The sequence below is a fragment of the Lissotriton vulgaris genome, chromosome 8, assembly GCF_964263255.1.
Source record: "Lissotriton vulgaris chromosome 8, aLisVul1.2, whole genome shotgun sequence".
Taxonomy (NCBI): domain Eukaryota; kingdom Metazoa; phylum Chordata; class Amphibia; order Caudata; family Salamandridae; genus Lissotriton; species Lissotriton vulgaris.
The window spans coordinates 1470229055-1470255968 of NC_141696.1; positions in this window are offsets into that span (position 1 = coordinate 1470229055).

A 26914-nucleotide genomic window follows, 5' to 3' on the forward strand; every position below is an offset into this window, starting at 1 on the left:
CTTTTCAACATCGTCAAGGAATTCACCAACCCCTCGACCAACTCCAACGACATCACCCCCTCTCAAGCCCTCTGCGACTCCCTTGCTTTATTCTTCCACAACAAAATCGCAGACATCCACAACAGCTTCGACAACCAACTCGGAGACCAACCCACCCAACCATATGCTGGACATTCTCCCCCCTTGAACACCCTCAACGAATGGAACCCTATCTCCACTGAGGACACCATCCGCCTGATGAACTCCATCCACTCAGGATCCCCCACAGACCCATGTCCTCACCACATCTTCAACAAAGCTGACTCCGTCATAGCACCGCACCTCCGAGACGTCATCAACTGCTCCTTCAACTCCGCCACCTTCCCGGAGAGCTGGAAACACGCTGAACTCACCGCCCTTCTGAAAAAACCCACAGCGGACCCCAACGAACTCAAAAATTACCGCCCCATATCGCTCCTTCCTTTCCCGGCCAAAGTCATCGAGAAAGCTGTCAACAACCAACTCGCCGCTTTCCTCGAAGCCAACAAATCCCTCGACTCCTCACAATCTGGCTTCCGAGCAAAACACAGCACGGAGACCGCCCTCATCGCAGCAACAGACGACATTCGAACTCTACTAGACAATGGAGACACAGTCGCCCTCATCCTCCTCGATCTCTCTGCAGCCTTCGACACAGTCTGCCACAGCACCCTTTTACAACGCCTCAAAAACATCGGAATACAAGGAAAAGCACTTGAATGGATCACCTCGTTCCTCACCGGAAGAACGCAGAGAGTCCGCCTTCCACCATTCAAGTCCGAGGCCACTGAAGTCATCTGTGGTGTACCACAAGGATCATCACTCAGTCCCACCCTCTTCAACGTATACATGAGCCCCCTTGCGGCCATCGCTCGCCAACACAATCTCAACATCATCTCTTACGCGGACGACACTCAACTGATCCTTTCTCTCACCAATGACCCCAGCACCGCCAAAACTAACCTACATGAAGGAATGAAAGAAGTTGCCGAATGGATGAAACACAGCCGTCTGAAACTGACACAGATAAAACAGAAGTCCTTATCTTAGGTACCTCCCCCTCCGCCTGGGATGACTCTTGGTGGCCGGAAGCCCTTGGAAAAGCACCCATCCCGACAGACCACGCTCGGAACCTAGGCGTCATCCTGGATTCTTCACTCTCAATGAACAGACAAGTCAGCGCCGTATCCTCATCCTGCTTCAACATTCTTCGCATGCTCAAAAAAACATTTCGCTGGATCCCCACCGAAACCAGAAAAACAGTCACCCATGCTCTGGTCACGAGCCGACTGGATTACGGAAACACCCTCTACGCAGGTACTACCGCTAAAATCCAGAAGAAACTCCAACGAATCCAAAACGCCTCAGCCAGGATCATACTAGACATCCGCGAAACGAACACATCTCTGGCCACCTGAAAGACCTCCACTGGCTGCCCGTCGATAAGAGGATCACTTTCCGACTGCTGACCCACGCACACAAATCACTCTACGACATCGGACCAGAATGCCTCAACTCTCGACTATCCTTCTACACCCCCTCCCGCCAACTTCGCTCTTCCAGCCAAGCCCTCGCCACTGTACCCCGCATCAACAAGACCACTATGGGAGGAAGATCCTTCTCTTACCTTGCAGCTAAAACATGGAACTCACTCCCCACTTACCTCCGCCTTACCCAGAACCACCTAGCATTCAGAAAGCAACTTAAAACGTGGATATTTGACAAGTAATCCTCCTCCCTTCCCTAAGCGCCTTGAAACCCTCTGGGTATGTAGTGCGCTATATAAATTCTTTGACTTGACTTGACTCAGTGCAGACCAGAACGGCCAAGGTCATCACAAGAATGATCTTCTACTTCATCTGGAGCTCGAAGATGGACAGAGTGAAGAGGGCAGTGATGTTCAAGACCCACGACAAGGGAGGCAAAGGAGTGCCGAACATCGCCACCATCCTGAGGGGGACCTTCATGTGCCACTGCATGAGGAACTTCCTGGGACTGAAGATGAGAGCCACGTTGGCTTTCTGATGGCACGCTTCTTCCCGCTGCCAACGTGGAGGCGCCTCGGATGGGCAGAGTGGGTGAGTGCCATCCCGTACAACTTGGAGACCCCGTGGTTCTACAAAGAAGTGGAGAAGTTTGTGAAGGAATTTGGCCTAGAGGCAGCTCGCCCCGCCACATGGACTTCCAAGCTTGTCCAGCGACAGACACGTGCAAGGGACATCAGCAAGCCAATCGGCGCCCTCCGCTCAGCCACAGCAGACCACATGTGGGGAAACATTGCATCCAAGCCCCTGAAGAACCAGCACAAGGACATCGCCTGGATGGCCATAAAAGGAGGACTTCCCGTGAGAGCCTTCATGCACGCAAGAGGACTCAACCAATACAAAGCGGTACAAAAGGGGGTGGTGATGGATGGAGCCAATCAAACACTCACACCCAGTCAACAGATCAGGGTTTAATCCATCACCATTCTTTAGCACACTCTGCCACCCCAGTTCATACATGGCCATATGCAAATCAGTCTGACCCTGTGCCTCATGGGAACAGTCCAGCCCGATCTGCCAAGCCATGCCTTCCCTGGACCGGAAACAAGCTTCCTAGGACCGGTTTCTGGCATTTCAGCCATCTTCAGCCAGGCCCGCTTGAACCCAGTGGCAAAGTGAGCAAGGGACTCACGTCTGAACATCCACTGCCAACTTATGGCGAACAAAGCGTTACAAAAGGGGGTGGTGATGGACAGAGCATCTGAACCAATCAAACACTCACAGCCAGTCAACAGATCTTGGTTTAATCCATCACCGTTCTTTAGCACACACTGCCACCCGAGTTCAGACATGGCCATATGCAAATTAGTCTGACCCTGTGCCTCATGGGAACAGTCCAGCCCGAACAGCCAAGCCATGCCTTCCCTGGACTGGAAACAAGCTTCCTAGGACCAATTTCTGGCATTTCAGCCGTCTTCAGCCAGGCCCGCTTGAATCCAGTGGCAAAGTGAGCAAGGGACTCACGTCTGAGCATACCCTGATAACTTATGGCTAACAAAGCGGTACAAAATGGGGTGGTGATGGACGGAGCATCTGAACCAATCAAACACTCACACCCAGTGAACAGATCTGGGTTTAATCCATCACCGTTCTTTAGCACACTCTGCCACCCCAGTTCAGACAGGGCCATTTGCAAATCAGTCTGACCCTGTGCCTCATGGGAACAGTCCAGCCCTTACTGCCATGCCATGCCTTCCCTGGACCGGAAACAAGCTTCCTAGGACCGGTTTCTGGCATTTCAGCCGTCTTTAGCCAGGCCCGCTTGAATCCAGTGGCAATGTGAGCAAGGGACTCACATCTAAGCGTACCCTGCCAACTTATGGCGAACATAGCAGTAGAAAAGGGGGTGATGATGGACGGAGCATCTGAACCAATCAAGCACTCACACCCTGTCAACAGCTCTGGGTTTAATTCATCACCGTTCTTTAGCGCACTCTGCCACCCCAGTTCAGACATGGCCTATTGCAAATCAGTCTGACCCTGTGCCTCATGGGAACAGTCCAGCCCGAACTGCCAAGCCATGCCTTCCCTGGACCGGAAACAAGCTTCCTAGGACCGGTTTCTAGCATTTCAGCCGTCTTCAGCCAGGCCCGCTTGAATCCAGTGGCAAAGTGAGCAAGGGACTCACGTCTGAGCATACCCTGCCAACTTATGGCGAACAAAGCGGTACAAAAGGGGGTGGTGATGGACGGAGCATCTGAACCAATCAAACACTCACACCCAGTCATCAGATCTGGGTTTCATTCATCACCGTTCTTTAGCACACTCTGCCACCCCAGTTCAGACATGGCCATATGCAAATCAGTCTGACCCTGTGCCTCATGGGAACAGTCCAGCCCGAACTGCCAAGCCATGCCTTCCCTGGACCGGAAACCAGCTTCCTAGGACCGGTTTCTGGCATTTCAGCCATCTTCAGCCAGGCCAGCTTGAACCCAGTGGCAAAGTGAGCAAGGGACTCATGTCTGAACATCCACTTCCAACTTATGGTGAACAAAGCGTTACAAAAGGGGGTGGTGATGGACAGAGCATCTGAACCAATCAAACACTCACACCCAATCAACAGATATGGGTTTAATCCATCACCGTTCTTTAGCACACTCTGCCACCCCAGTTCAGACATGGCCATATGCAAATCAGTCTGACCATGTGCCTCTTGGGAACAGTCCAGCCCTCACTGCCAAGCCATGCCTTCCCTGGACCGGAAACAAGCTTCCTAGGACCGGTTTCTGGCATTTCAGCTGTCTTTAGCCAGGCCCGCTTGAATCCAGTGGCAAAGTGAGCAAGGGACTCACATCTGAGCATACCCTGCCAACTTATGGCGACCAAAGCGGTAGAAAAGGGGGTGATGATGGACGGAGCATCTGAACCAATCAAGCACTTACACCCTGTCAACAGTTCTGGGTTTAATCCATCACCGCCCTCTGCCACCCCAGTTCAGACATGGGCTATTGCAAATCAGTCTGACCCTGTGCCTCATGGGAACAGTCCAGCCCGAACCGCCAAGCCATGCCTTCCCTGGACCGGAAACAAGCTTCCTAGGACCGGTTTCTGGCATTTTGCACGTCCTCAGCCAGGCCCGCTTGAACCCAGTGGCAAAGTGAGCAAGGGACTCACGTCTGAGCATACCCTGCCAACTTATGGTGAACAAAGCGGTACAAAAGGGGGTGGTGATGGACGGAGCATCTGAACCAATCAAACACTCACACCCAGTCATCAGATCTGGGTTTCATTCATCACCGTTCTTTAGCACACTCTGCCACCCCAGTTCAGACATGGCCATATGCAAATCAGTCTGACCCTGTGCCTCATGATAACAGTCCAGCCCAAACTGCCAAACCATGCCTTCCCTGGACCGGAAACAAGCTTCCTAGGGCCGGTTTCTGGCATTTCAGCCGTCTTCAGCCAGGCCCGCTTGAATCCAGTGGCAAAGTGAGCAAGGGACTCACGTCTGAGCATTCCCTGCCAACTTATGGCGAACAAAGCGGTACAAAAGGGGGTGGTGATGGACGGGGCATCTGAACCAATCAAACACTCACACCCAGTGAACAGATCTGGGTATAATCCATCACCGTTCTTTAGCACAATCTGCCACCCCAGTTCAGACATGGCCATATGCAAATCAGTCTGAACCCCGTGCCTCATGGGAACAGTCCAGCCCAAACTGCCAAGCCAAGCCTTCCCTGGAACGGAAACAAGCTTCCTAGGACCATTTTCTGGCATTTCAGCCGTCTTCAGCCAGGCCCGCTTGAATCCAGTGGCAAAGTGAGCAAGGGACTCACGTCTGAGCATACCCTGCCAACTTATGTCGAACAAAGCGGTACACAATGGGGTGGTGATGGACGGGGCATCTGAACCAATAAAACACTCACACCCAGTGAACAGATCTGGGTTAAATCCATCACCGTTCTTTAGCACACTCTGCCACCCCAGTTCAGACATGGCCATATGCAAATCAGTCTGACCATGTGCCTCATGGGAACAGTCCAGCCCGATCTGCCAAGCCATGCCTTCCCTGGACCGGAAACAAGCTTCCTAGGACCGCTTTCTGGCATTTCAGCCGTCTTTAGCCAGGCCCGCTTGAATCCAGTGGCAAAGTGAGCAAGGGACTCACATCTGAGCATACTCTGCCAAGTTATGGCTAACAAAGCGTTACAAAAGGGGGTGGTGATGGACAGATCATCTGAACCAATCAAACACTCACACCCAGTCAACAGATCTGGGTTTAATCCATCACCGTTCTTTAGCACACTCTGCCACCCCAGTTCAGACATGGCCATATGCAAATCAGTCTGACCCTGTGCCTCATGATAACAGTCCAGCCCGAACTGCCAAGCCATACCTTCCCTGGACCGGAAACAAGCTTCCTAGGACCGGTTTCTGGCATTTCAGCCGTCTTCAGCCAGGCCCGCTTGAATCCAGTGGCAAAGTGAGCAAGGGACTCACGTCTGAGCATACCCTGCCAACTTATGGCGAACAAAGCGGTACAAAAGGGGGTGGTGATGGACGGGGCATCTGAACCAATCAAACACTCACACCCAGTGAACAGATCTGGGTATAATCCATCACCGTTCTTTAGCACAATCTGCCACCCCAGTTCAGACATGGCCATATGCAAATCAGTCTGAACCCCGTGCCTCATGGGAACAGTCCAGCCCAAACTGCCAAGCCAAGCCTTCCCTGGAACGGAAACAAGCTTCCTAGGACCATTTTCCGGAATTTCAGCCATCTTCAGCCAGGCCCGCTTGAATCCAGTGGCAAAGTGAGCAAGGGACTCACGTCTGAGCATACCCTGCCAACTTATGGCGAACAAAGCGGTACAAAATGGGGTGGTGATGGACGGGGCATCTGAACCAATAAAACACTCACACCCAGTGAACAGATCTGGGTTTAATCCTTCACCGTTCTTTAGCACACTCTGCCACCCCAGTTCAGACATGGCCATATGCAAATCAGTCTGACCATGTGCCTCATGGGAACAGTCCAGCCCTCACTGCCATGCCATGCCTTCCCTGGACCGGAAACAAGCTTCCTAGGACCGGTTTCTGGCATTTCAGCCGTCTTTAGCCAGGCCCGCTTGAATCCAGTGGCAAAGTGAGCAAGGGACTCACATCTGAGCATACTCTGCCAAGTTATGGCGAACAAAGCGGTACAAAAGGGGGTGGTGATGGACGGAACATCTGAACCAATCAAACACTCAAACCCAGTCAACAGATCTGGGTTTAATCCATCACCGTTCTTTAGCGCACTCTGCCACCCCGGTTCAGACATGGCCTATTGCAAATCAGTCTGACCCTGTGCCTCATGGGAACAGTCCAGCCCGAACCGCCAAGCCATGCCTTCCCTGGACCGGAAACAAGCTTCCTAGGACCGGTTTCTGGCATTTCAGCCGTCTTCAGCCAGGCCCGCTTGAATCCAGTGGCAAAGTGAGCAAGGGACTCACGTCTGAGCATACCCTGCCAACTTATGGCGAACAAAGTGGTACAAAAGGGGGTGGTGATGGACGGAGCATCTGAACTAATCAAACACTCACACCCAGTCATCAGATCTGGGTTTCATCCATCACCGTTCTTTAGCACACTCTGCCACCTCAGTTCAGACATGGCCATATGCAAATCAGTCTGACCCTGTGCCTCATGGGAACAGTCCAGCCCGAACTGCCAAGCCACGCCTTCCCTGGAACGGAAACAAGCTTCCTAGGACTGGTTTCTGGCATTTCAGCCGTCTTCAGCCAGGCCCGCTTGAATCCAGTGGCAAAATGAGCAAGGGACTCACATCTGAGCATACCCTGCCAACTTATGGCGAACAAAGCGGTACAAAAGGGGGGTGGTGATAGACGGAGCATCTGAACCAATCAAACACTCACACCCAGGCAACAGATCTGGGTTTAATCCATCACCGTTCTTTAGCACACTCTGCCACCCCAGTTCAGACATGGCCATATGCAAATCAGTCTAACCCTGTGCCTCATGGGAACAGTCCAGCCCGAACTGCCAAGCCATGCCTTCCCTGGACCGGAAACAAGCTTCCTAGGACCGGTTTCTGGCATTTCAGCCATCTTCAGCCAGGCACGCTTGAATCCAGTGGCAAAGTGAGCAAGGGACTCATGTCTGAGCATACCTTGCCAACTTATGGCGAACAAAGCGGTACAAAAGGGGGTGGTGATGGACGGAGCATCTGAACCAATCAAACACTCACACCCAGTCAACAGATCTGGGTTTATTCCATCACTGTTCTTTAGCACACTCTGCCACCCCAATTCAGACATGGCTATATGCAAATCAGTCTGAACCCCGTGCCTCATGGGAACAGTCCAGCCCGAACTGCCAAGCCACGCCTTCCCTGGAACAGAAACAAGCTTCCTAGGACTGGTTTCTGGCATTTTAGCCGTCTTCAGCCAGGTCAGATTGAATACAGTGGGAAAGTGAGCAAGGGACTCACATCTGAGCAAACCCTGCCAACTTATGGCGAACAAATCTGTACAAAAGGGGGTGGTGATGGACGGAGCATCTGAACCAATCAAGCACTCACACCCAATCAACAGATCTGGGTTGAATCCATCACTGTTCTTTAGCACACTCTGCCACCCCAGTTCAGACATGGCCATATGCAAATCAGTCCTACCCTGTGCCTCATCGGAACAGTCCAGCCCGAACTGCCAAGCAATGCCTTCCCTGGACCGGAAACAAGCTTCCTAGGACCGGTTTCTGTCATTTTTGCTGTCTTCAGCCAGGCCCGCTTGAATCTAGTGGCAAAGTGAGCAAGGGACTCACGTCTGAGCATACCCTGCCAACTTATGGCGAACAAAGCGGTACTGGGTGTGAGTGTTTGATTGGTTCATATGCTCCGTCCATCACTACCCGTATTTGTACCGCTTCAACCGATACAAGTCCTGTCCAAGAGGGTGCACCGTGGATGAGACAACATACCATATCTTCCAGGAGCGCACGTATGCACAGGACCTGCTGAAGGCCCTAGGCACGGAGCTTAGGGCCTGGATACCTACGACCTGCATCACTGCTGACTCTGTGATGTATGGACTGTTCCCAGGGACACATGCACTAGGCGACCTCCAGGGCTGCTGGAGGCTCCTGTGCTGTTTTAAAGATGTTCTTTTGTTTTCCAGAAACCGCCTGGTAGTACGGAAAAAAGGAGCCATCGACCCTGGTGTGCCGTAAAATAATCCACAGCCTCCTACGCAGCACTGGACGGATCAGATGAGGACAGCGGCGACAAACTTGAGGACCCGCTGAAGGGACCCCAGAGAGCTCAGGCTACGACAGCGGCCCCAAAGGGGTCCCCCTGCCCTCACACGGGGGGAGGTCCTGGAAGGGCCACTAACCAGTCTTTTGTCTATTCTTTTCCTTCAATCCAGAAACTAGTTGGGGACAGGAGAGAGGAGAAGGCGGAGTAAATGTAACAATTTACGGTATGTATTTTACTAACGTGACCTTTTTCCTTCACAAGTTAAAGGTCAATGGGATAGCTTGCGCACTTGTTGCCAAGTTTGTTACCAACGACTGACGAATAAAAAGGGTGTTGTGGATGGTGACGATTGATGTATCTGAACCAGAAATGACGCCCTCACAAGTAAAAAAAAAATTCTTGTGGTGCTGATGATTGTACACAATTCATATTTTATGAAAGGTCTCCTCGTGATACGGAGATCTTATTATCTATACTACTATTATAAAGAGAGAACAGACACCTTTTGGCAAGGTAAACTCGGGAACTACAGCGCCAATCCACACGCCCAATACAGCGTTGGAAAGTGCAGTTGCAGCAGAAGGACATAGGGTATGCGGACGCCCACCATATACATTTAAAAGGTAAAAGAACCGTGCCAGCAAAGTAGTCCCTTGTGGGCGTGTCTGCATTGTGCTGTGGGTGTGTGCTGGGGGCGTGACAATCGCTGGGGGCATTCCGTCACGAGTCTAGTTTTTTCTTCCCAGGTTCTATACATTCCTGCTCCCTTTAAATAGTAATTCAGTGGAGTCCCATTCTCTTAGAACCACCCCAAACACAGTTATGGGCAAAAATACAACTAAAAGGCCCTGCAAAGCATTATGGGATAAGCTTAGCATAATTTTTAGCATTCATGAAAGGGTTTCAATGTTTTGGAATTTTACTCATCAGGGACATCTTGGGACGACGAGGTGAACTGCAGCTTGATATATAATATTTTAAATGCTATTGCATTTGCATCATCAGGGAAATCTCGGGACATGAGGTGAACTGCAGCTTGATGTGTAATATTTTAAATGCTATTGCATTTGCCTCATCAGGGACATCTAGGGACCATGAGGTGAACTGCAGCTTGATGTATAATATTTTAAATGCTATTGCATTAGCCTCTTGGGGACAACTGGGGAGAACGAGGTGAACTGTAGCTCTTTGTAGAATTATTTGGATACGATAATATTCACTTCCCACTGCTAATCTCGTCCCATAATGGTTTGCAGGGGCTTGATCTCAAAATCATCACCTCTCTCACTGCTTGCTGGATGCTAATTTCACTTTTGTGAAATGACTATATGCATTTTAGCATGTAGAAATACTTGTTATTTTACCTTGAATATATAAGGCTTCTGTTTTAATAATTGGAAATCTGCCGGTACGAAATATTGCAGATTTATTGTACCAAGTTCACGCCAATTCCGCCCACCCCTACTTTAAATACCCCTGCACCCCATAATCATAACCCACCCGTACTCTATAAAATACCCCAACACCCTTAAACACTAACCCTATAAATATACCCTGTACCCCAAAACCCAAACCTATCCCTAAACCCTAAAAATACCCCTGTACCCCAAAACCAAAACCTAGCCCTGAACCCTATAAATACCCCTGTACCTCAAAACCCAAACATACCCCTGAACCCTAAAAATACCCCTGTACCCCAAAACCCAAACCTACCCCAGAACCCTAAAATACCCCTGTATCCCAAAACCCAAACCTAGCCGTGAACCCTAAAAATACCCCTGTACCCCAAAACCCAAACCTACCCATGAACCCTAAACATACCCCTATACCCCAAAACCCAAACCTAGCCCTGAACCCTAAAAATACCCCTGTACCCTATAACCCAAAACTATATCTGAACCAATTAAATACCCAAACATCCCAAAACATATACCTCAGTACCCCAAAACATATACCCCTATACCAATACTTGCCTTAACCAAACATTTTTTAAAAACATGCTTTTACCATTCATGCATTTACAACGAATTTCTTTGTAAATGTATGCGTGGTAAAAGCATATAAAATGTAATGCCATGCTTTATAGTGGCATTGCGGAGTCATGGTACTTTCGTAATGAAAGTATGCAGAGTGATGGTATGCGGAAAGAAATTTGCGGAATAATTGGTGTTTACCCTCCCCCTTTAGTACATTGGTGGCACGGCGGCCCACATCTCCAGCAACATACTCATATTTTTTCACCACCAATTGGAAAAATGCACAGGTCTCTCTCATTGATGCCCAGCACCGACATACACTTTTAGACACACCTCCCACCACAAGTTCTAGAATTGCGAACTTTAGAGATGGGGAGCTACGTTAGAATCTCGGCATCAGCTCAACATCCTGTGATTACAGGCAAATCGCTTTGTCTCCCCGTGCCTACCACAAATCAATGTGTTCTTCTGTAATGTAAATTGTGCTCATGCCATGTTGTCGAGTTCGCGCTATATAATATTGCAAGGAAAATAAAGTAGGGAAACTCGAGTTCACACACTACTGAACGCGCACTCTTAAGTGCATCAGCAGTGCACTGTGAATCGGAGCGTTTCACAGGCCTGTCACACATAAGAAATGCTATCAAAATGAAATCCTACGAAACAATATACTACTGGCCGGCAGCAATTCATACCCGGGTAACGTCGGGACGGGCTGCTAGTTCAGTATACAAATAGTAAGTAGTGCTATTGATGGACTAGTATTATCTGGAAATGTAAGGTTTTATCACAGTAAATTGTTAATGTGCATTAGTGATTGAAATTACCTTACACGAAACAGGAATCTAGTAAAACGTCTGGTTTTGTCTGAAAATGAAATGTGCTTACATTTCCCATGATCCCCCAGGCTCTACTCGCAGTCGCTTTTGGTACTAATAGAAGGAGTGATGATGTAACCCCTCTGAGGGCCTCTGTTCGCCGTCAGTGGCATTGCAGTCTTTAGTCTCCATTGAAATCGAGTAGGGACTTTGAAAACAAGCACTGGTAAATCCAATTTACCCATGATGCATTGCAAGCACCGAACTGCAAGCAGGGTAAGAAAAACGTTATTAATTATTGCACATTCATTTTATGTTTATCCTGTAAAGTTTATCTATTTAATAACCATATTTAGTGTGAAAAGTCAAAATATTACACGTTGTCCACTTGCTAGTCTAATGCTGACTACACGCAGACAAAACAAGTTCTTCTTTTTATTGTGCCGGTTTCTAGTCACAGGGAGCACATACAACATGCTCTATACTGGTAAGAAGATGTATCTTTCATATGTATTCATGGGAAGATGGTACTCTGGGGCACATTATATTTTCTACTCTATTCACAGAGGTTATATCTTTCCCTTTTTTTACTTCTATTTATGTATCCTTATCTATATACTATACATTTATTCTGTATGTTGTAGAGATCTATAGGAAGATTGTACTCTGGGGCACATTATATATATTTTTCACTCTGAGCACGGAGGATGTACTTTCCTCTTTTTTCAACTTCAACTTTATACTTCTTAACCGTTATTTTATAAATTCGTTTCTGTATCCTTTAGAGACCTTTTTCTTGCTCTTGCCAAATTTCTCATGCTAGCATGAAATAGGACATGTCCCTTCTTCCCCCACTTTGGTCTATGGTACGTGGAGGAGTGTGGCTCAATGGTTAGAGCGGCAGACCCTGATGCAGAGTTCTGGCCCGGGACCAGGGTTCAATTCCTGCCTCGATGGGTCTTGGGCTCAATTTCCTTGGACCTGACAATTCTCGTCCCGGTGCCTATTCTAATTATGGGCCCCACGCTGCAACTCTGGGAAATAGCTTACTTCTCCTCCACACCAGCCCCAACAGCGCTAGGATGCCTGGCTTCACCCTGGGGGTGCCCAGGAGTGGACACTTCACAGGGAAAGCCAGGAAGGGTTCCACAGCGGTATGAGTAATAGCGCCAGGAAACCGCTTGGTGACAGTGCGCTCTACAAATACCTTGACATTTACATTTATGGTGTATCTTCATGTATGTTCATCCATGAGCCTCAATATACGACAGTTTGTATTTTGTGCATTGAAATATTTGTTATTTTCATATTTTTTAGAAATATCCAGTGGTCCTCCTGAAGAAGGCGGTCCATCGCGGAAACGCGCGTTGAGATTAACTGTGATATTATAATAACTTGTTGACTACCACTGTACTTATACCAATTGCCATTTCTTTTTAACCTATTACGGAGGCTGTATTACATATGTTGTGTCTACCTCCCTTTTTTAATTATGTTATTGAACAATTGACGTGTACTGTTTTCATTTTGTAATAAATATATATATATAATTTCTATACAACATTTGTATGGTGTGTCAGTATATTGAGGTTCCCTCTTTACTTCTCAAGGGTTCATGTTTAACCTGGTTCTCAACAGGTCATTTGTTGCCTAGGAAGTTTTTAGTATATTTGTAATTAGTCCACAGTTTGATGTGAACCCGAAGGATCTGGTAAACCTGGCAGAACAATCTGTTGCCATACCGTCAGTTTCGGTACTTCCTGCTTAGATTAGAAGGCATCTATGGTCCTCTAGAAAAAAAATCTTTTTTACTTTGTTTGCATTTTGTCCCACTTCATTGTTTTGTCACTTCGATCTCCCATTTTGCATTTTCTAAATTTTCAACACCTTTTACACATTTCTTACTTTCATAACTTTGGATTTTCCGTTTCATTTCATGATAATTTTTATTTTTGAAGCCCCACCCCTCATTTCCATTGGCTGACGTCCCCGGTTATGCTAAATAGTAGCCTGCCATTGGAAATGAGCTGTTTGCGTTGCCTCCCTTTCGCCTTTTGGTCCGGCCCATCCGGACTGGATCACCTGCTTCACAGCTGAAAGGAGGAGTACTCATGACAACTACTTCGTCGATGCTGCCAGCGCAATGGGGCGCATGCAACACTTATTCAAAGACTAAAGAAAGACCACTTAGGGGCACAATGTTTAAACTGGCAGGTCCGTCACAGTTAATGATGCTCTCAAGAGCAGGGTGTACCGTGGGCTCGGCCAGGATGTGGCGTGAAAGGGCTGACACTGAATCCGCCCCTTATGGGCAGGTGGCATGGATGCCGTGGGGGGGGTCAATGGTGATGGCGAAGCTCTTTGTTTCATAACCGCGGGTCCCTGACAGACAGCAGTATGTGGGGATCTGGCCCTGTCTGCACTGGCTGCAGAGCCAAGGAGAGGTGGGCAGACTCTGGGTGGGTTCCATTGTTGCAGCAGGGCAGGTGGGCAGTGTCTGTGATGGGTGCAGAGCCTCAGGGGAGGTGGGCAGTGTCTGTGTTGCCTGCAGAGCCTCAGGGGAGGTAGTCAGTGCATGTGATGGGTGCGGAGCCCAAGGGGAGGTGGGCAGTGTTCCCTGCTGGGTGCCAAGCCCCAGGGGAGGTGGGCAGTGTCTGTGCTGGGTGCAGAGTCTCAGGGGAGGTGGTCAGTGTCTGTGCTGGGTGCAGAGCCCCAGGGGAGGTGGGCAGTGTCTGTGCTGGGTGCAGAGCCCTAGGGGAGGTGGTCAGTGTCTGTGCTGGGTGCAGAGCCCCAGGGGAGGTGGGCAGTGTCTGTGCTGGGTGCAGAGCCCTAGGGGAGGTGGGCAGTGTTTGTTCTGGGTGCAGAGTCTCAGGGGAGGTGGTCAGTGTCTGTGCTATGTGCAGAGCCCCAGGAGAGATAGGCAGTGTCTGTGCTGTCTGCAGAGCCCCAGGGGAAGTGGTCAGTGTCTGTGTTGCCTGCAGAGCTCTAGGGGCGGTGGGCAGTGTCTGTGCTGGGTGCAGAGCCACAGGGGAGGTGGGCAGTGCCTGTGCTGGGTGCAGAGCCTCAGGGGAGGTGGTCAGTGTATGTGCTGGGTACAGAGCCCAAGGAGAGGTGGGCAGTGTCTGGGCTGGGTGCAGAGCCGCAGGGGAGCTGGGCAGTGTCTGTGTTGCCTGCAGGGCCCCAAGGGAGGTGGGCAGTGTCTGCGATGGGTGCAGAGCCCCAGGGGTGGTGGGCAGTGTCTGTGGTGGGTGCAGAGCCCATGGGGAGCTGGGCAGTGTCTGTGTTGCCTGCAGGGCCCCAAGGGAGGTGGGCAGTGTCTGCGATGGGTGCAGAGCCCCAGGGGTGGTGGGCAGTGTCTGTAGTGGGTGCAGAGCCTCAGGGGAGGCGGGCAGTGTATGTGTTGCCTGCAGAGCCCCATGGGAGGTGGACATTGTATGTGTTGCCTGCAGATCCCCAAGGGAGGTGGGGAGTGTCTGTGCTGGGTGCAAGGTGCAAATGAAAGGTTGAAAAGATGGATAATGAGAGTGTACGGATGGATGGATGAGTGAGTGGAAGGATGGATGAGAGAAAAGGTAAATATATGGGTGTATGGGTAGAAGGGTAGATGGATGGATAAAATGGTGTTTGGATGAGTGAAAGGATGGTGAAAGGGTGGATGATGAGCGAGTGAGTGGGTAGAGGGATGAGTGAAATGATCGATTGATGAATTGATAAGTGAAAGGGTGAAAGGATGGATGAGTGAAAGTGTGGATGTAAGGATGGATGAGTGAGTGGAAGGGAGGGTAGATGGACAATTAATTTGGGTCTTAAGTAGATTTCACACATTTAATAAGTGAAAGGAGGAGTACTCATGACAACTGCTTCGTCGATGCAGCCAGCGCAATGGGGCGCGTGCAACACTTATTCAAAGACTAAAGAAAGACCACTTAGGGGCACAATGTTTAAACTGGCGGGTCCGTCACAGTTAATGATGCTCTCATGAGCAGGGTGTACCGTGGGCTCGGCCAGGATGTGGCGTAAAAGGGCTGACACTGAATAAGCCCCTTATGGGCAGGTGGCATGGATGCCGTGGGGGGGTCAATGGTGATGGCAAACCTCTTTGTTTCAGAACCTCGGGTCCCTCACAGACAGCAGTATGTGGGGATCTGGCCCTGTCTACACTGGCTGCAGAGCCAAGGAGAGGTGGGCAGACTCTGGGTGGGTTCCATTGTTGCAGCAGGGCAGGTGGGCAGTGTCTGTGCTGGGTGAAGAGCCCCAGGGGAGTTGGGCAGTGTCTGTGTTGAGTGCAGAGCCCCAGGGGTGTTGGGTAGTGTCTGTGATGGGTGCAGAGCCCCAGGGCAGGTGGGCAGTGTCTGTGTTGCCTGCAGAGCCTCGGGGGAGGTGGTCAGTGCATGTGATGGGTGCAGAGCCCAAAGGGGAGGTGGGCAGTGTTCCCTGCTGGGTGCAAAGCCGCAGGGGAGGTGGGCAGTGTCTGTGCTGGGTGCAGAGTCTCAGGGGAGGTGGTCAGTGTCTGTGCTGGGTGCAGAGCCCCAGGGGAGGTGGGCAGTATCTGTGCTGGGTGCAGAGCCCCAGTGGAGGTGGGCAGTGTCTGTTCTGGATGCAGAGTCTCAGGGGAGGTGGTCAGTGTCTGTGCTATGTGCAGAGCCCCAGGGGAGATGGGCAGTGTCTGTGCTGCCTGCAGAGCCCCAGGGGAAGTGGTGAGTGTCTGTGTTGCCTGCAGAGCTCTAGGGGAGGTGGGCAGTGTCTGTGCTGGGTGCAGAGCCACAGGGGAGGTGGGCAGTGTCTGTGCTGGGTGCAGAGCCTCAGGGGAGGTGGTCAGTGTATGTGCTGGGTGCAGAGCCCAAGGGGAGGTGGGCAGTGTCTGGGCTGGGTGCAGAGCCGCAGGGGAGCTGGGCAGTGTCTGGGTTGCCTGCAGGGCCCCAAGGGAGGTGGGCAGTGTCTGCGATGGGTGCAGAGCCCCAGGGGTGGTGGGCAGTGTCTGTAGTGGGTGCAGAGCCTCAGGGGAGGTGGGCAGTGTATGTGTTGCCTGCAGAGCCCCATGGGAGGTGGACATTGTATGTGTTGCCTGCAGATCCCCAAGGGAGGTGGGGAGTGTCTGTGCTGGGTGAAAGGTGCAAATGAAAGGTTGAAAAGATGGATAATGAGAGTGTATGGATGGATGGATGAGTGAGTGGAAGGATGGATGAGAGAAAAGGTAAATATATGGGTGTATGGGTAGAAGGATAGATGGATGGGTAAAATGGTGTTTGGATGAGTGAAAGGATGGTGAAAGGGTGGATGATGAGTGAGTGAGTGGGTAGAGGGATGAGTGAAATGATCGATTGATGAATTGATAAGTGAAAGGGTGAATGGATGGATGGATGAGTGAAAGTGTGGATGTAAGGATGGATGAGTGAGTGGAAGGGAGGGTAGATGGACAATTAATTTGGGTCTTAAGTAGATTTCACACATTTAATAAGTGAAAGGAGGAGTATTAATGACAACTGCTTCGTCGATGCAGCCAGCGCAATGGGGCACGTGCAACACTTATTCAAAGACTAAAGAAAGACCATTTAGGGGCACAATGTTTAAACTGGCGGGTCCGTCACAGTTAATGATGCTCTCATGAGCAGGGTGTACCGTGGGCTCGGCCAGGATGTGGCGTAAAAGGGCTGACACTGAATAAGCCCCTTATGGGCAGGTGGCATGGATGCCGTGGGGGGGTCAATGGTGATTGTAAACCTCTTTGTTTCAGAACCTCGGGTCCCTCACAGACAGCAGTATGTGGGGATCTGGCCCTGTCTACACTGGCTGCAGAGCCAAGGAGAGGTGGGCAGACTCTGGGTGGGTTCCATTGTTGCAGCAGGGCAGGTGGGCAGTGTCTGTGCTGGGTGAAGAGCCCCAGGGGAGTTGGGCAGTGTCTGTGTTGAGTGCAGAGCCCCAGGGGTGTTGGGTAGTGTCTGTGATGGGTGCAGAGCCCCAGGGCAGGTGGGCAGTGTCTGTGTTGCCTGCAGAGCCTCGGGGGAGGTGGTCAGTGCATGTGATGGGTGCAGAGCCCAAAGGGGAGGTGGGCAGTGTTCCCTGCTGGGTGCAAAGCCGCAGGGGAGGTGGGCAGTGTCTGTGCTGGGTGCAGAGTCTCAGGGGAGGTGGTCAGTGTCTGTGCTGGGTGCAGAGCCCCAGGGGAGGTGGGCAGTATCTGTGCTGGGTGCAGAGCCCCAGTGGAGGTGGGCAGTGTCTGTTCTGGGTGCAGAGTCTCAGGGGAGGTGGTCAGTGTCTGTGCTATGTGCAGAGCCCCAGGGGAGATGGGCAGTGTCTGTGCTGCCTGCAGAGCCCCAGGGGAAGTGGTGAGTGTCTGTGTTGCCTGCAGAGCTCTAGGGGAGGTGGGCAGTGTCTGTGCTGGGTGCAGAGCCACAGGGGAGGTGGGCAGTGTCTGTGCTATGTGCAGAGCCTCAAGGGAGGTGGTCAGTGTATGTGCTGGGTGCAGAGCCCAAGGGGAGGTGGGCAGTGTCTGGGCTGGGTGCAGAGCCGCAGGGGAGCTGGGCAGTGTCTGGGTTGCCTGCAGGGCCCCAAGGGAGGTGGGCAGTGTCTGTGATGGGTGCAGAGCCCCAGGGGTGGTGGGCAGTGTCTGTAGTGGGTGCAGAGCCTCAGGGGAGGTGGGCAGTGTATGTGTTGCCTGCAGAGCCCCATGGGAGGTGGACATTGTATGTGTTGCCTGCAGATCCCCAAGGGAGGTGGGGAGTGTCTGTGCTGGGTGCAAGGTGCAAATGAAAGGTTGAAAAGATGGATAATGAGAGTGTATGGATGGATGGATGAGTGAGTGGAAGGATGGATGAGAGAAAAGGTAAATATATGGGTGTATGGGTAGAAGGATAGATGGATGGGTAAAATGGTGTTTGGATGAGTGAAAGGATGGTGAAAGGGTGGATGATGAGTGAGTGAGTGGGTAGAGGGATGAGTGAAATGATCGATTGATGAATTGATAAGTGAAAGGGTGAATGGATGGGTGAGTGAAAGTGTGGATGTAAGGATGGATGAGTGAGTGGAAGGGAGGTTAGATGGACAATTAATTTGGGTCTTAAGTAGATTTCACACATTTAATAAGTGAAAGGAGGAGTATTAATGACAACTGCTTCGTCGATGCAGCCAGCGCAATGGGGCATGTGCAACACTTATTCAAAGACTAAAGAAAGACCATTTAGGGGCACAATGTTTAAACTGGCGGGTCCGTCACAGTTAATGATGCTCTCATGAGCAGGGTGTACCGTGGGCTCGGCCAGGATGTGGCGTGAAAGGGCTGACACTGAATCCGCCCCTTATGGGCAGGTGGCATGGATGCCATGGTGGGGGGGTCAATGGTGATGGCGAACCTCTTTGTTTCAGAACCGCGGGTCCCTCACAGACAGCAGTATGTGGGGATCTGGCCCTGTCTGCACTGGCTGCAGAGCCAAGGAAAGGTGGGCAGACTCTGGGTGGGTTCCATTGTTGCAGCAGGGCAGGTGGGCAGTGTCTGTGCTGGGTGCAGAGCCCCAGGGGAGTTGGGCAGTGTCTGTGTTGAGTGCAGAGCCCCAGGGGTGTTGGGTAGTGTCTGTGATGGGTGCAGAGCCCCAGGGGAGGTTGGCAGTGTCTGTGTTGCCTGCAGAGCCTCAGGGGAGGTGGTCAGTGCATGTGATGGGTGCAGAGCCCAAGGGGAGGTGGGCAGTGTTCCCTGCTGAGTGCAAAGCCCCAGGGGAGGTGGGCAGTGTCTGTGCTGGGTGCAGAGTCTCAGGGGAGGTGGTCAGTGTCTGTGCTGGGTGCAGAGCCCCAGGGGAGGTGGGCAGTGTCTGTGCTGGGTGCAGAGCCCCAGGGGAGGTGGGCAGTGTCTGTTCTGGTTGGGTGTATGGGTAGAAGGATAGATGGATGGGTAAAATGGTGTTTGGATGAGTGAAAGGATGGTGAAAGGGTGGATGATAAGTGAGTGAGAGGGTAGAGGGATGAGTGAAAATGATCGATTGATGAATTGATAAGTGAAAGGGTGAATGGATGGGTGAGTGAAAGTGTGGATGTAAGGATGGATGAGTGAGTGGAAGGGAGGGTAGATGGACAAAACGATGGATAGATGAATGAAAAGTGAAAGGATAGATGGATGAGAGAAAGGATGGATGAGTGATAGGGTCAATGGATGGATTCATGAGTGGATGGGTGGGTGGAAGGAAGGATGGCTAAGTGAAAGGGTCCGATGGAGAGAGAAAGTGAGGATGGATGGATGTCTGAAATGATGAATGGATGGATGGATGAGTGAATGGATGGATGGATGGATGGATGGATGGATGGATGGATGGATGGAGGGGTGGAAGAGTGGATGGATGATTGTACGGATGGATATGGTGAAAGGGTGGATGGATGGATAACGGATAGATGAGTGAAAGAGTGGATGGAGGGATGGATGAGTGAAATAATAGATGGAAGGATACATGATGGATAGGTTTGCAAATGGTTGAATATGTTTGGATATGGATGGGCTTACTTACATACTATTGCACGGCCTCCTCTGATGTGTCTGTAAAACGTACCTTTTGTCCCAAAGTTATGTCCTAAATTTTGACTTCCTGTCCTGAATTTTGACCCGTGGTTGGGCAAAGTGGTAGGTGGTGGGCTTGTCCGCCGGGGGACGGGGGGGGGGGGGGAGAGGGGTGAGGCTCCATGTACTTTGCAGGGGGGCCCCTTTAATTTTTGTTACGCCACGCTCCCTTGATGGCCTTTGGGGGCGACCTCTCCAAAAACAGTGCAAGGTGGTGGACGGCTACGCGTTACTTTACTTGGAAGTCTAGGTGACCTCTCCGGGCTCGGTGCTCTGCACGCTGAAGTGTATGTGCACAGAGCTACACTGATGCACTGCACGAAGGCACGTTCACTGCAGGACGACTACACTCACGGTGCGGGACAGTGAATACAGAAACACTGAGTAAAGGGGTTAAATCCGCATGGATGTGCAATATGTAGGCACGTTACAATGGATCTTGTGCATGGCACACCGTAGTACGCACTACTGGAAACTGACACGCTTGCTGGCTGTCTCGGCCAAGAGGCCATGCATTGAATGAGCGTAGAGTCAGAATAACCTTCTCGCTTTCCTGCTGCAACGATCTTTGTGTTTTCGCAAGTCATGGGTTTGCAACTCTCCATAGTGGCTCACCCTTTCAACCTTTATGAAAAGTCCAGTGTCTTACCGTAAGTTACGGGGTTGAATCTCACCTGAGTTAACTCACCCTTTCATCCTTGCTGCAAAGTTCTGCAAACACTAGTGACTTCACCCCAAGTTAGGGGTTTCAATCTCAGCAGAGTTTACTTTCACTTTCATCCTTGCGGCAAAGATCAGTGTCTTATCCCCGAGTCATGGGTTAGAGTCTCAGCAGAGGTGACTCCCCCTTTCATCCTTGCAGCAATGATCTGTGCCTTACCACAAGTCATGGGCTTGAATCTCGGCAGAGCTGACTCGCCCTTTCATCCTTGCGAGGACTGTGAGGTGGGTTGGAGCAGCTACGAGAGCGCTATGTAAATGAGCATTTGATGAATAATAGGAGCCCGTACACATACATTAGTGAAGCTCTGTAGTCACGTGACCCCGGCACAAAAACACTTTTCACGAATAATGGACTCGATACAGCCGTTTCCAGAGCAACAGCCGCCGTGGGGGCAGAGGGCTTCATACTCCCACTCGCATGTAAGTGACCACTCGGGCTACCTGCCATTCCGGGTAGACATGGTGGCCATTCTGTACCCGTACCAACAGGGAGACCTGGTCTAACAGTACTGAGGCGTCAGGCAGGATCCAACTACCCCGGTCCAGGACCTTGGGTGGTAGACATAATCTGACATTACAGAGCAGGCAGCGTAGACACGATCTGACAGTTCTGAACAGGCAGGTACTGGACGGGTAGACATTATCTGACAGTACTGAGGAGGTGTGCACTGGGCTGGAGACTAGTGTAGCGCTGCGAGGACCAGGAGAGGAGCCCGCCACTGTGCCTCGAAGGCAGGATACTGCACCCTGAGGCACACAGGAGATGGGTGCCATCCACTGTTCCTTGCAGCTGGCGACTAGTGTAGCACTGTAAAGACACACACTGCGCCAGTCTGACCTGTCTGCTCCTTTCTCTGCCCACTCCATTTCCTGCCGCAAGAGGTTCTTGTGCTCTGCTGCTGTTGTCTTTGTGAGCCCACCTTTGCACCGGAGCTTGACCTATTTCCTAGTCTGCCTTATATCTGTCTTTCGCCCAGGTCAAATCAGGATATATCGATTTGTATCTTTTTGGAATAAAATCCTCCTAATTTCTTCTCTCTACCAGCCCATCACTTTCTAAGTCTCTCTCAATCTTCCTGTTCGAGCGGCAAGCTTTCTCCGCCTCCTTTTCTGGTATCTCACCCTCACTGCCATCTGACAATTGTTGCGCCTTATCTTCCTTATGGACTCTCATGCTTCCTTCCTTTCTATCCAAACCTATTTTTCGATATATCTGCAACAAACTTGATGTAGTTATCCCATCTGTCTAATTTCTCTCCACTCCAACCTGCAATAGAGCTGTTGCATTTTGTTGTACATTTATTTCTGCCTTGTTTTCCCTGTCTGAATCTGCTGCCTGGAATGTATGATGCGTGCCTGCATCTTACATCCTGGGTTCCAGATTCCAGACCAACTGATGTATGAGATCTCTACTTGAACCTGTTAAGATGTGCTGTGCTTCAACTCCATTTGATCAATAAACCCTTTTTCATGGAAATCAATTTATGCATCTTTGGATCTTTTTATTGGCGACGAGGGAAACCTGCTATTTCTGCCACCATCCCTGAAGCACAGGAGCAGAAATATTTATTTTTATACCAGGTTTAAAAAAGGATCAACCTGGAAAATACGCTTTCATCCTTAAAACTACTATGAACTATTCTCTTACGTCGTAACTACGAAGAAATACGACCCACCGGCGCTGTTCTGCACATTTTTAAAGTTTTTCCGCTTTTCCAACGGTAAAGAAAACGACAAGAAGTACTGTACTTTACCGCACTTTACCGCATCTACCTTCGTTTGTGGTGCTTCTCCTGACTGTTTCAGCGATCCTTCTCCGGCGATTGGGTGATGTATAAAACCCCATTAATCCAATTTTAAGCCTTTTTTAGACCTTTCCCTGCTGTGCGCGAGGGAGGCTTTCAGAGCGCTCGAGACTTTCCTTGACGTGTTCTTACACGTTGCATCTCGCTTACGCGCTGCGTTACCACGCCACACGCTCCTGTTGTCATCACGTTACGTGCTCAAGCGCCATTTTGTGTATCCATGACAACGTGATACACGATCACCGGAGACGCTGAAAAGCCGATGTCGAGCAGGTTTTGCACGCCGGAAGGTAAAATAAACTATATTTATACGCTGAAAGACTGAATTGGACATATTTTCATTATTCTTCATATACTTTTACCGGAATTACGCTCATTTTAAAAGAAAAGAACTTGGAATATACTACCTGTTATTTTTGGGTGTACATTGTTACTTTTGAGAAACTGTTCATTTTTAAAAGAGAGAGAGCATCTTGCTACAGCCAGTATGCAATTTGACCCACCTTCAAAGTTTTTACAAACCAAAGGAGACCCGCCCATCCCTTGGACTAGATGGAAGGAAGAATTTTTTACTTACCTTAAGGCTATGGATGGTGAAAGGATGTCAGCGGAAAGAAAAAAAAACATTTTCTTACTTTGTCTTGGCTCAGAAGGACAACTTGTCTTTAGAACTTTACCTCCAGTGAGATCTGGTGGTGATTCGAATGTCTATGATGAAGCTGTACACAGAATAGAGGGAAGGTTTAAACCAGTAACCAGTGTAGCCTTGAACAGGTTTAAATTTTATACAAGGGTACAAGATGAGAGTGAGTGCTTTGATGACTTTTTAACTGCTTTGCGTGCACTTTCTCTTCATTGCAATTTTGGTCTGATGACCGACGAAATGATTAGAGATCAAATTGTGGTGCATGTGAAAAGCAAAAAAGTACAAGAGCAATTATGGATTTTAGGGGATCCTAGTTTGGAGACTGCCATTAGTACAGCTAAAGCATTAGAACAGTCTGACAAATGGATCAAATCCTTAGACAAAGTCTCTGTTCAACCTACTCCCTCTACTTCCACTGGTGAGGTTAGCACTGTGAATGTTAAAACCCAAAATTCTAACAAATACGAGGGCAAAAGCAAACAATTTTATTGTTTTAGATGTGGAAGTCCGGATCATATAGCTTCTTTTCCACAATGTCCTGCTCTGAATAGACAATGTAATAAGTGTAATCGCACTGGTCATTTTTCTAAATATTGCAAAACTTCTGTTAAACCAGTTAATGATTACAAGAAACCTTCTTATAGTACTTCCAGACGAACAAATAGTAATGTATCTTATGTTGCGGAGAGAGAGGGTAATGATCCGCTGGTTAGAGAGTCTGGCATTGTAATTTCTATACAGTCTTCGTTCGACATGACACTAGCAGATACTCTGCCTTCTCCAAAGAGTTCAGTGAATATATTAGGAAAAACTCTGGAACTCATGGTGGATTCCTGTTCACCGTGGACTATAATCACTCGTGATTACTGTATAGAGTCATTTGGTAACCTAATTGATGTGAATTCCTTATGTGAACCTGATATTGATGCATACAATTTTGATACTTCCAAGATCAAGTTTATAGGTTTTAAAGAAGTTCCTATTATTGTAAAAAACAATTCAGCTATTATTAAGATGTATGTTGCGTCTAAAGGTGTGAATGTTCTAGGTTGGCGGGATCAAGCTAAGTTGGGGATCTCGTTAAATCCTAGGTTGAAAGACCCAGTCTGTGTCCTTGCTATAGCTGATGGCGACTATGACCTGGCGTCCATGTCTAAAGAGATATCCATCTCCTTTCCTAACGTATTTTCTGAGAAACTAGGGAGATTGAATGGTTTTACGCATAAAATCAAGGTCAAACCTAATACGGTGCCTCTAAAGCAGAAGTTGAGAGGGGTTCCCATCAGTATCAGAGAGGAGCTCAGAGTCATGCTTGATAACATGGTCAAGGATGGTGTCATAGAGGAGGTAGAATCCTCTGAATGGGTTTCGCCTATTGTTTTGGCGATTAAACCCGACAAAACAATTAGGTTATGTGTAGACCTGAGGGCGCTAAATAAATGTTTGGTTACAGATTGTCACCCGTTACCTAACATAAATGAAATGTTGTGCATGCTTGACGGTGCCTGTGTGTTCTCCACATTAGACCTTAGGTCTGCATACCACCAGATTGAGCTCACAGAAGACTCAAAACACTTCACCGCTTTCATCACTCCCCATGGTTTGTTTCAATTTAAAAGAATGCCTTTTGGCCTAGCGTCAGCCGCTTCTGTTTTCCAGAGGGCAATGTATCACATATTCAGGGATCTGAGTGTCTACGTCAAATGCTTTCAAGATGACATCCTCATTTTTTCAAAAAACATCTCTGAGCATGATGGTCACCTTAGGGAGGTTTGTTCCAGGTTGGAGGAGTTTGGCTTGACCATCAAAGCTAGTAAGTGCAAGTTTTTTTGTAAGACAGTAGATTATTTGGGCCATTCACTTTCAGGGGATGGAGTTGTACCAAAAAAAAGTCTCGTGGATGCTATTGTTAAGGCCCCTTCTCCAGACAACAAGGAAAAGTTGCTATCTTTTGCAGGGCTCTGCGAATATTATAGCAAATTTATAAAAAATTTTGCAAATAAAATGGAGCCCCTCAGAGAACTTACAAGGAGTTCAGCCAAATTTATTTGGTCGGAGAAGCAGGAACAAGCTTTTAAACAGATCAAAGAGGAGATAGTAAATGCTCCTACTTTAAAGTCCTTTTGTGTCAACAAGAAGTGCATCATTACTGTTGACGCCAGCCTTTATGGCATTGGTAGTGTGTTAAGTCAGTCATCAGGGAAGGATGAATGGTGCGTTGCCTTCTCCTCAAGGACTTTGTCTCCCACGGAGAGAAGGTACTCCGTAATTGAAAAGGAACTTCTGGCCTGTATTTGGGCGGTGGAGCACTTCAGGAATTATGTTTGGGGAAATCGTTTTGTTTTACGCACCGACCATAAACCCTTAGTTGGGATCTTATCTCCTGGAGGTGGATGGAACTCCACTGCGCGTATAGCTCGTTTGTCTTCACGCCTTCAAGAGTATGATTTTGATATTGTATATGTTCCTGGTAAATGTAACGTGACTGCTGATTTTCTTTCAAGGTTTCCTTGTGAGGACTCTTCAAAGATGGATAATGACATCGATGTTGTTGCTTCTGTTGGAGATTGCGTGTCCAAGGAGTTCATTTCATTGTCGGAGGAGGAATGGTTCCTTGAACTTGGCAAGGATGTGATTTGCCAACAGCTGTTTGATTTTGTTAGGAATGGTTGGCCACTCCATAGGGGTGTTTCTCCGGATATAGCTCCCTTTTCCCAGGTTTCATCGGAAATTGAAGAGTTTTCTGGTTTACTTTTCAAGGCTGGTAAATTAATTCCACCCCAATCCTTACAAGAGAAGATTCTTCTTCTCGCTCACCAGAGTCACATTGGCATGTCGTCAATGAAACGTCTTATTAGAGAGAGCTTTTGGTGGCCGGGTGTGGACAAAATGGTGGATAGACTGGTAAGAGATTGTTCGCATTGTGTTAACAGTGACAAAATGCTTCATGTGACCTCTGCTCCCCTCAAGCCTGTGGCTTGGCCCACTTTTCCCTGGCAGAAAGTGGGTTTTGATATATCTGGTCCATTCAAGCAGTTACCTTATAATGCTCGGTATGCCTTAGTTCTGGTAGACTACCACTCCAAGTGGCCCGAAGTAAAGTTTGTCAGCTCCGCCTCTTCCCAATCTGTCATTCTTTTCCTTAAGGAAGTCTTTGCTAGGGAGGGATTTCCTGAAACCTGCGTCACTGATAATGGTGTTCAACTTGTGTCAGATGAGTTTGAGAAATTCCTCAGTGCATGTGGAATCAAGCATTACACCACCTCTCTCTATGAGCCTAGGGAAAACGGCCAAGTTGAACGCTTTAACCGCGTTCTTAAGGAGTGTTTGAACCTTGTACAGACTTCTGATGATTGTTGGGTGGATGTTGTGAGGAAAAGATTGTGGACATATCGCATAACCCCTCACTCTGTTACGGGTGTTAGTCCCTTTAGACTCCTTAAGGGTAGGGAACCTCCCTCTGATATATGTCCCTGGTGGATAAAAAAACTTGATGTAAAACTTGATGTAAATAATTCTGTTTTTGATCTTGCTGCTGTGGCCAAACGGGTTGAGAACAAACAACTACAAATGAAAACCCTGTTTGATTCCAAAATGAAAACCAAAGATAATGACTTTGTAGTGGGGGATTGGGTACGGATTAGA